Source organism: Lissotriton helveticus, unplaced genomic scaffold (genome assembly GCF_964261635.1).
Source record: "Lissotriton helveticus unplaced genomic scaffold, aLisHel1.1 SCAFFOLD_965, whole genome shotgun sequence".
NCBI classification, from domain to species: domain Eukaryota; kingdom Metazoa; phylum Chordata; class Amphibia; order Caudata; family Salamandridae; genus Lissotriton; species Lissotriton helveticus.
The window spans coordinates 52,501-60,000 of record NW_027611823.1 but is presented as its reverse complement, the minus strand read 5'-3'; positions in this window follow the sequence as shown (position 1 = coordinate 60,000).

The window sequence follows — 7,500 nt, the reverse complement described above, 5'->3', positions numbered from 1 at the left end:
CCCCAGCCTGGCTAGGGTTCGGAAGGTGGGACCGGGCCTGGGGCTTGTGCTCCGGCCGGCCGGCCCCGGGGTGCGCAAGCCCCCCGTCCCACAGGCCACCAGAGGGTCCGGGCGCTGGGGACGGGGCTCCACCGGGGCCCGGGGAGGCTCTCCCCAGCCTGGCTAGGGTTTGGAAGCTGGGACCTGGCCCGGGGCATGAACTCCATCTGGCAGGCCCCGAGGGTGCTGGAGCCCCCTGTCCTGCAAGGCAGTCGAGGGTCTGGGCGCTAGGATCCCTCTGGGCCTGGGGAGGCATTCCCCGGCCTGGCTAGGGTTCGGAACATGGGACCGTGCCTGGGGCTTGAACTCTGTCCGGCAGGTCCCGGGGTGCTGGAGCCCCCGTCCTGCAAGCCAGCCGAGGTTCCGGGCGCTGGGGACCATCGGGGCCTGCAGAGGCTCTCCCTGGCCTGGGGGTAGGGTTTGGAAGCTAAGCCCCAAGCCCGCCATGAGCCGGATGCCGTTTAGGCCCCGGTCGAGCGGGCGAGTGGATTTGTGGAGCCCTGGCCCCAGCCAAGCAGGTTCAGAGCCTCCCCGTGCCGGACTGACGCACCTGAGGGCCCACCGGAGGTCATGCCCGGGCCCCGGCAGCGCATGGGCAGCATATCCCCAGACCTGGTGACCTGGCAGACTGGGACCTGCTGGCACCCTGGCCCTGCCGAGCCCCAGTTCTCTCCCAGGGCTCCACAAATGCGACGACCAGATGGCCGAACTTCCCTGGAAGTCCCGATGAGGTGCCATTTGCCTCCCAGATCCCAGCGAGGGCTCCAGGAGGTCGGGTACTTTCACGCTTTGGGTCCCCTCTGTCACCTCGCGTGCAGAGTTTACAAGAAAGGAGGGTATTTTCCCTCCGGATTACTAGGGACAGGGTACGCCCGGACGCCCCTCCAAGGCTGGTGGTTCTCTGCCATGGGGACCAGATAGGCTATGCCTGGGTAACACCTCCCTAGGCCACCCGTGGCTTCCTTCCGCCAGGCCGACGGCATGTCAAATTGCCCAGGACGGGCTCCATGGCTCTTGGGCAGTCGTCCCCTGGGCGCCCGGGGCTCCATCCACCCCGGCGGCATGGAAAAGTGCCCAGGACGGGCTCCATGCGTCTCGGGCATTCGGCCCCCGGGCGTCCGGGGCTCCATCCAGGCTGACGGTATGGCAGAGTGCCCGGGTCGGGCTCCATGGTTTTCACGGTGGTCCTCCCCTGGGTGTCTGGGGGCTCCAGGCCGAAGGCATGGAAAAGTGCCCAGGACGGGCTCCATGCGTCCCGGGCATTCGTCCCCCGGGCGTCCGGGGCTCAATCCAGGCTGACGGTATAGCAGAGTGCCCGGGTCGGGCTCCATGGTTTTCACGGTGGTCCTCCCCTGGGTGTCTGGGGGCTCCAGGCCGAAGGCATGGAAAAGTGCCCAGGACGGGCTCCATGCGTCCCGGGCATTCGTCCCGGGACGGGGACGGGGACAGGGACAGGGTCGGGAGAGTCCAGGCGGCTTCACTTCCGTGTCCAGCCATCTGATCGCCCAGATTCCCTCGGCCATCTGGTCGCCCGGATCCCCTCGGGCATCTGGTCGCCCGCAACGCTTTCCTATAAGGGCGACCAGATGGCCGAACTTCCCTGGAAGTCCCGATGAGGTGCCATTCGCCGCCCGGATCCCAGCGAGGGCTCCAGGAGGTCGGGTACATTCGCGCCTTGGGTCCCCTCTGTCACCTCGCGTGCACAGATTACAAGAAAAGGGGGTAATTTTCCTCCGGATTACTAGGGAGAAGGGTACGCCCGGACACCCCTCCGAGGCTGGCGGTTCTCTGCCATGGGGACCAGATGGGCTATGCCTGGGCAACACCTCCCTAGGCCACCCGGGGCTTCCTTCCTCCAGGCCAACCGCATGTCAAATTGCCCAGGACGGGCTCCATGGCTCCTGGGCAGTCGTCACCCGGGCGTCCGGGGCTCCATCCAGGCTGACGGCATGGAAAAGTGCCCAGGACAGGCTCCATGCGTCCCGGGCATTCATCCCCCGGGCGTCCGGGGCTCCATCCAGGCTGACGGCATGGCAGAGTGCCCGGGTCGTGATCCATGGTTTCCAGGGATGTCCTCCCCTGGGTGTCTGGGGGCTCCAGGCCGAATGCATGGAAAAGTGCCCAGGACGGGCTCCATGCGTCCCGGGCATTCGTCCCCTGGGCGTCCGGGGCTCCATCTAGGCTGACGGTATGGCAGAGTGCCCGGGTCGGGCTCCATGGTTTTCACGGTGGCCCTCCCCTGGGTGTCTGGGGGCTCCAGGCCGAAGGCACGGAAAAGTGCCCAGGACGGGCTCCATGCGTCCCGGTCACTCGTACCCCGGACGTCCGGGGCTCCATCCAGGCTGACGGCATGGCAGCGTGCCCGGGTCGGGCTCCATGGGTCCCGGGCAGCCCTCCCCTGGGCGTCCGGGGCTCCCACCTCCAGGCAGACGGCATGTCAAAGTGCCCAGGACGGGCTCCATGAGTCTGGGACAGTCCTCCCCCGGGCGTCTGGGACACCCGTCTCCATGAGGCCAACGGCATAGGCAAAGTACCCAGGACGGGCTCCATGGGTCCCGGGCAGACCTCTCCCCGGGCATCCGGGGCTCCCACCTCCAGGCCGACGGAATGTCAAAGTACCCAGGACGGGCTCCATGGGTCCCGGGCAGCTTCCCCCGGGCGTCCGGGGCACCCACCTCCAGGCCGACGGCATGTCAAAGTACCCAGGACGGGCTCCACGGGTCCCGGGCATTCCTCCCCCCAGGTCGTCCGGGCCCTAGAGCTCCGGTGGTCCAACCTGCGCCTGAGGCCCAGCCGGGGTCCAAGAGCCCTGCCTTGCGTGGGCAGGAAGTCAGGAACCCTACCGCGAAGGCTTGGGATGGATGGGGAGCTGGGAGTCCTTTCGATCCCGGCCATCTGGTCGCCCGCGATGCTTTCCAATGGGGCGACCAGATGGCTGGGCTTCCCTGGAAGTCCCGATGAGGTGCCATTCGCCTCCCGGATCCCAGCTAGGGCTCCATGAGGTCGGGTTCTTTTACGCCTTGGGTCCCCTCTGTCACCTCGCGTGCACGGATTGCAAGAAAGGGGGGTAATTTCCCTCCGGATTACTAGGGGCAGGGTACGCCCGGACACCTCTCCCGGGCTGGTGGTTCTCTGCCCGGGGGACCAGATGAGATATGCCTGGGCAACACCTCCCCCGGGCGTCTGGGGGCTCCATTCTCCGGGCCAACGGCATGGCTCAATGCCCAGGACGGGCTCCACGTGTCCCTGACAGACCGCCCCTGGGCGTCCGGGGCACCCATCTCCAGGAGGCCAATGGGATGGCAAAGTACCCGGGAAGGGCTCCACGGGTCCCGGGCAGCCTTCCCCCGGGCGTCCGGGGCTCCCACCTCCAGGCCGACGGCATGTCACACTGCCCAGGACGGGCTCCATGGGCCCCGGACAGACCTCCCCCCGGGCGTCCGGGGCACCCATCTCCAGGAGGCCAACGGGATGGCAAAGTACCCGGGAAGGGCTCCACGGGTCCCGGGCAGCCTTCCCCCGGGCGTCCGGGGCTCCCACCTCCAGGCCGACGGCATGTCACACTGCCCAGGACGGGCTCCATGGGCCCCGGACAGACCTCCCCCGGGCGTCCGGGGCACCCATCTCCAGGAGGCCAACGGGATGGCAGAGTAACCGGGAAGGGCTCCACGGGTCCCGGGCAGCCTTCCCCCGGGCGTCCGGGGCTCCCACCTCCAGGCCGACGGCATGTCACACTGCCCAGGACGGGCTCCATGGGCCCCGGACAGACCTCCCCCGGGCGTCCGGGGCACCCATCTCCAGGAGGCCAACGGGATGGCAGAGTAACCGGGAAGGGCTCCATGGGTCCCGGGCAGCCCTCCCCCGGGCGTCCGGGGCTCCCACCTCCAGGCCGACGGCATGTCACACTGCCCAGGACGGGCTCCATGGGCCCCGGACAGACCTCCCCCCGGGCGTCCGGGGCACCCATCTCCAGGAGGCCAACGGGATGGCAGAGTAACCGGGAAGGGCTCCATGGGTCCCGGGCAGCCCTCCCCCGGGCGTCCGGGGCTCCCACCTCCAGGACGAAGGCATGTCAAAGTGCCCAGGGCGGGCTCCACGGGCCCCGGGCAGCCCTCCCCCCGGGCGTTCGGGGCACACATCTCCAGGAGGCCAACGGCATTGGCAAAGTACCCGGGAAGGGCTCCACGGGTCCCGACCAGGCTTCCCACGGGCGTCCCGGGCACCCTCCTCCAGGCCGACGGCATGTCAAAGTGTCCAGGACGGGCTCCATGGGTCCCGGGCAGCCCGCTCCCGGGCTCCCACCTCCAGGCCGACGGCATGTCAAAGAGCCCAGGACGGGATCCATGGGTCCCGGGCAGCTTCCCCCGGGCGTCCGGGGCACCCACCTCCAGGCCGACGGCATGTCAAAGAGCCCAGGACGGGATCCACGGGTACCGGGCAGTCCTCCCCCGGGCGTCCGGGGCTCCCATCTCCAGGCCAACGGCATGGCTCAATGCCCAGGACGGGCTCCATGGGTCCCGCGCAGGCCTCCCCCGGACGCGTCCGGGGCAACCATCTCCATGAGGCCAACGGCATTGGCAAAGTACCCGGGAAGGGCTCCACGGGTCCCGGGCAGGCCTCCCCCGGGCGTCCAGGGCACCCACCTCCAGGCCGACGGCATGTAAAAGTGCCCAGGACCAGTTCCACGGGTCCCGGGCAGTCCTCCCCCGGGCGTCCGGGGCTCCCTTCCCCGGGCCAAAGCATTCCAGAGTGCCCAGGACGGGCTCCACGGGTCCCGGGCGTCCAGGGCTCCCTTCCCCGGGCCAACGGCTTGTCAGAGTGCCCAGGACGGGCTACGGGCCCCGGGCGTCCGGGGCACCCTTCCCCGGGCCAGCGGCATGTCAGAGTGCCCAGGACGAGTTCCACGGGACCCGGACGTCCGGGGCTCCCTTCCCCGGGCCAACGGCATACAGGAGTGCCCAGGACGGGCTCCACGGGTCCCGGTCGTCTGGGGCTCCCTTCCCCGGGCCAACAGCTTGTCAGAGTGCCCAGGACGGGCTCCACGGGTCCCGGGCAGTCCTCGCCCCGGGCCAACAGCAGGTCAGAGTGCCCTGGACGGGCTCCACGGGTCCCGGGCAGCTCCATGCCCAAACCCATTTGAAAACCCGCCGCAGCGAAGGGGTTATAGGCGGCCATCTATTCGAATGCACAAATGCATGCTGTGACATCGCATTCCTTTACAGCGAGATGCCTTGGCATCGCAAGTCAGTAGATCAACTTGATCTAGAGGACACACAAACTAAAGGCATAATACAATCTATTTTTCAAACTCCAACCTGCGCAACAGGAGGGAAAGTGTTGATATACTAGCCCCTTCAGTGCTAACGACGGCTCCTGCTCGTCACGATTCCAGTAGGGAAGGTGTTGGTACATTCCTTATGTTGGAGCGCCATCTAGAGCAAGTCCGGTAGATAATGTGTTTGCAATAGTAGCGCGCAATGCTTTCCAATGGGGCGACCAGATTGCCGGGCTGACATGGAAGGCCTGAGATCCAGGGGAGGGCGGCCTCCCCATCCCGGGCGCTGTCCTTGGTCCTGCTGCGTGGCAGGGTGCCCGGGACGGGGTCCTGGAGGGCCCGGGGAGGCTTCCCCTGCGCCTCCGGGCTTGGGAGCCCAGGCTGGGTCCAGGGGCCCGGCCGGGCCCCGGGTCGGGTGCCACGGCCCTGGGCCCTGTCTCCCAGCCTGCCGCACTGCCAAGGGCCCGGAAAGGGGTTCCGGTGTGCCCGGGGAGCCTCCCCTTGCTTGGCTGGGTTCAGGAGCAGTGGCTAGGGCCCCTGAGGGCCCGGGGAGGGCGGCCTCCCCACCCCGGGCTCTGTCCTTGGTCCTGCTGCGTGGCAGGGTGCCCGGGACGGGGTCCGGAGGGACCGGGGAGGCGTCCCATGCACCTCCGGGCTTGGGAGCCCCGGCTGCGTCCAGGGGCCCGGCCGGGCCCCGGGTCGGTTTCTCCGGCCCTGGGCCCTGTCTCCCAGCCTGCCGCACTGCCAAGGGCCCGGGAAGGGGTTCCGATGTGCCCGGGGAGCCTCCCCTTGCTTGGCTGGGTTCAGGAGCAGTGGCTAGGGCCCCTGAGGGCCCGGGGAGGGCGGCCTCCCCACCCCGGGCTCTGTCCTTGGTCCTGCTGCGTGGCAGGGTGCCCGGGACGGGGTCCGGAGGGACCGGGGAGGCGTCCCATGCACCTCCGGGCTTGGGAGCCCCGGCTGCGTCCAGGTGCCCGGCCGGGCCCCGGGTCGGTTTCTCCGGCCCTGGGCCCTGTCTCCCAGCCTGCCGCACTGCCAAGGGCCCGGGAAGGGGTTCCGGTGTGCCCGGGGAGCCTCCCCTTGCTTGGCGGGGTTCAGGAGCAGTGGCTAGGGCCCCTGAGGGCCCGGGGAGGGTGGCCTCCCCACCCCGGGCTCTGTCCTTGGTCCTGCTGCGTGGCAGGGTGCCCGGGACGGGGTCCGGAGGGACCGGGGAGGCGTCCCATGCACCTCCGGGCTTGGGAGCCCCGGCTGCGTCCAGGGGCCCGGCCGGGCCCCGGGTCGGTTTCTCCGGCCCTGGGCCCTGTCTCCCAGCGTGCCGCACTGCCAAGGGCCCGGGAAGGGGTTCCGATGTGCCCGGGGAGCCTCCCCTTGCTTGGCTGGGTTCAGGAGCAGTGGCTAGGGCCCCTGAGGGCCCGGGGAGGGCGGCCTCCCCACCCCGGGCTCTGTCCTTGGTCCTGCTGCGTGGCAGGGTGCCCGGGACGGGGTCCGGAGGGACCGGGGAGGCGTCCCATGCACCTCCGGGCTTGGGAGCCCCGGCTGCGTCCAGGGGCCCGGCCGGGCCCCGGGTTGGTTTCTCCGGCCCTGGGCCCTGTCTCCCAGCCTGCCGCACTGCCAAGGGCCCGGGAAGGGGTTCCGGTGTGCCCGGGGAGCCTCCCCTTGCTTGGCTGGGTTCAGGAGCAGTGGCTAGGGCCCCTGAGGGCCCGGGGAGGGCGGCCTCCCCACCCCGGGCTCTGTCCTTGGTCCTGCTGCGTGGCAGGGTGCCCGGGACGGGGTCCGGAGGGACCGGGGAGGCGTCCCATGCGCCTCCGGGCTTGGGAGCCCCGGCTGGGTCCAGGGGCCCGGGCGGGCCCCGGGTCGGGTGCTCAGGCCCTGGGCCCTGTCTCCCAGCCTGCCGCACTGCCAAGGGCCCGGAAAGGGGTTCCGATGTGCCCGGGGAGCCTCCCCTTGCTTGTCTGTGTTCAGGAGCTCCATCCGGGGCCCCTGAGGGCCCCGGGGAGGGTGGCCTCCCCACCCCGGGCTCCGTCCTGGGTCCTGCCGCGGGGCAGGGTGCCCGGGACGGGGTCCGGCGGGCCCGGGGAGGCTTCCCCTGTGCCTCCGGGCCTGGGAGCCCCGGCTGGGTCCAGGGGCCCGGTCGGGGCCCCGGGTCGGGCGCTCCGGCCCTGGGCCCGGTCCCCCGGGCTGCCGCTCCA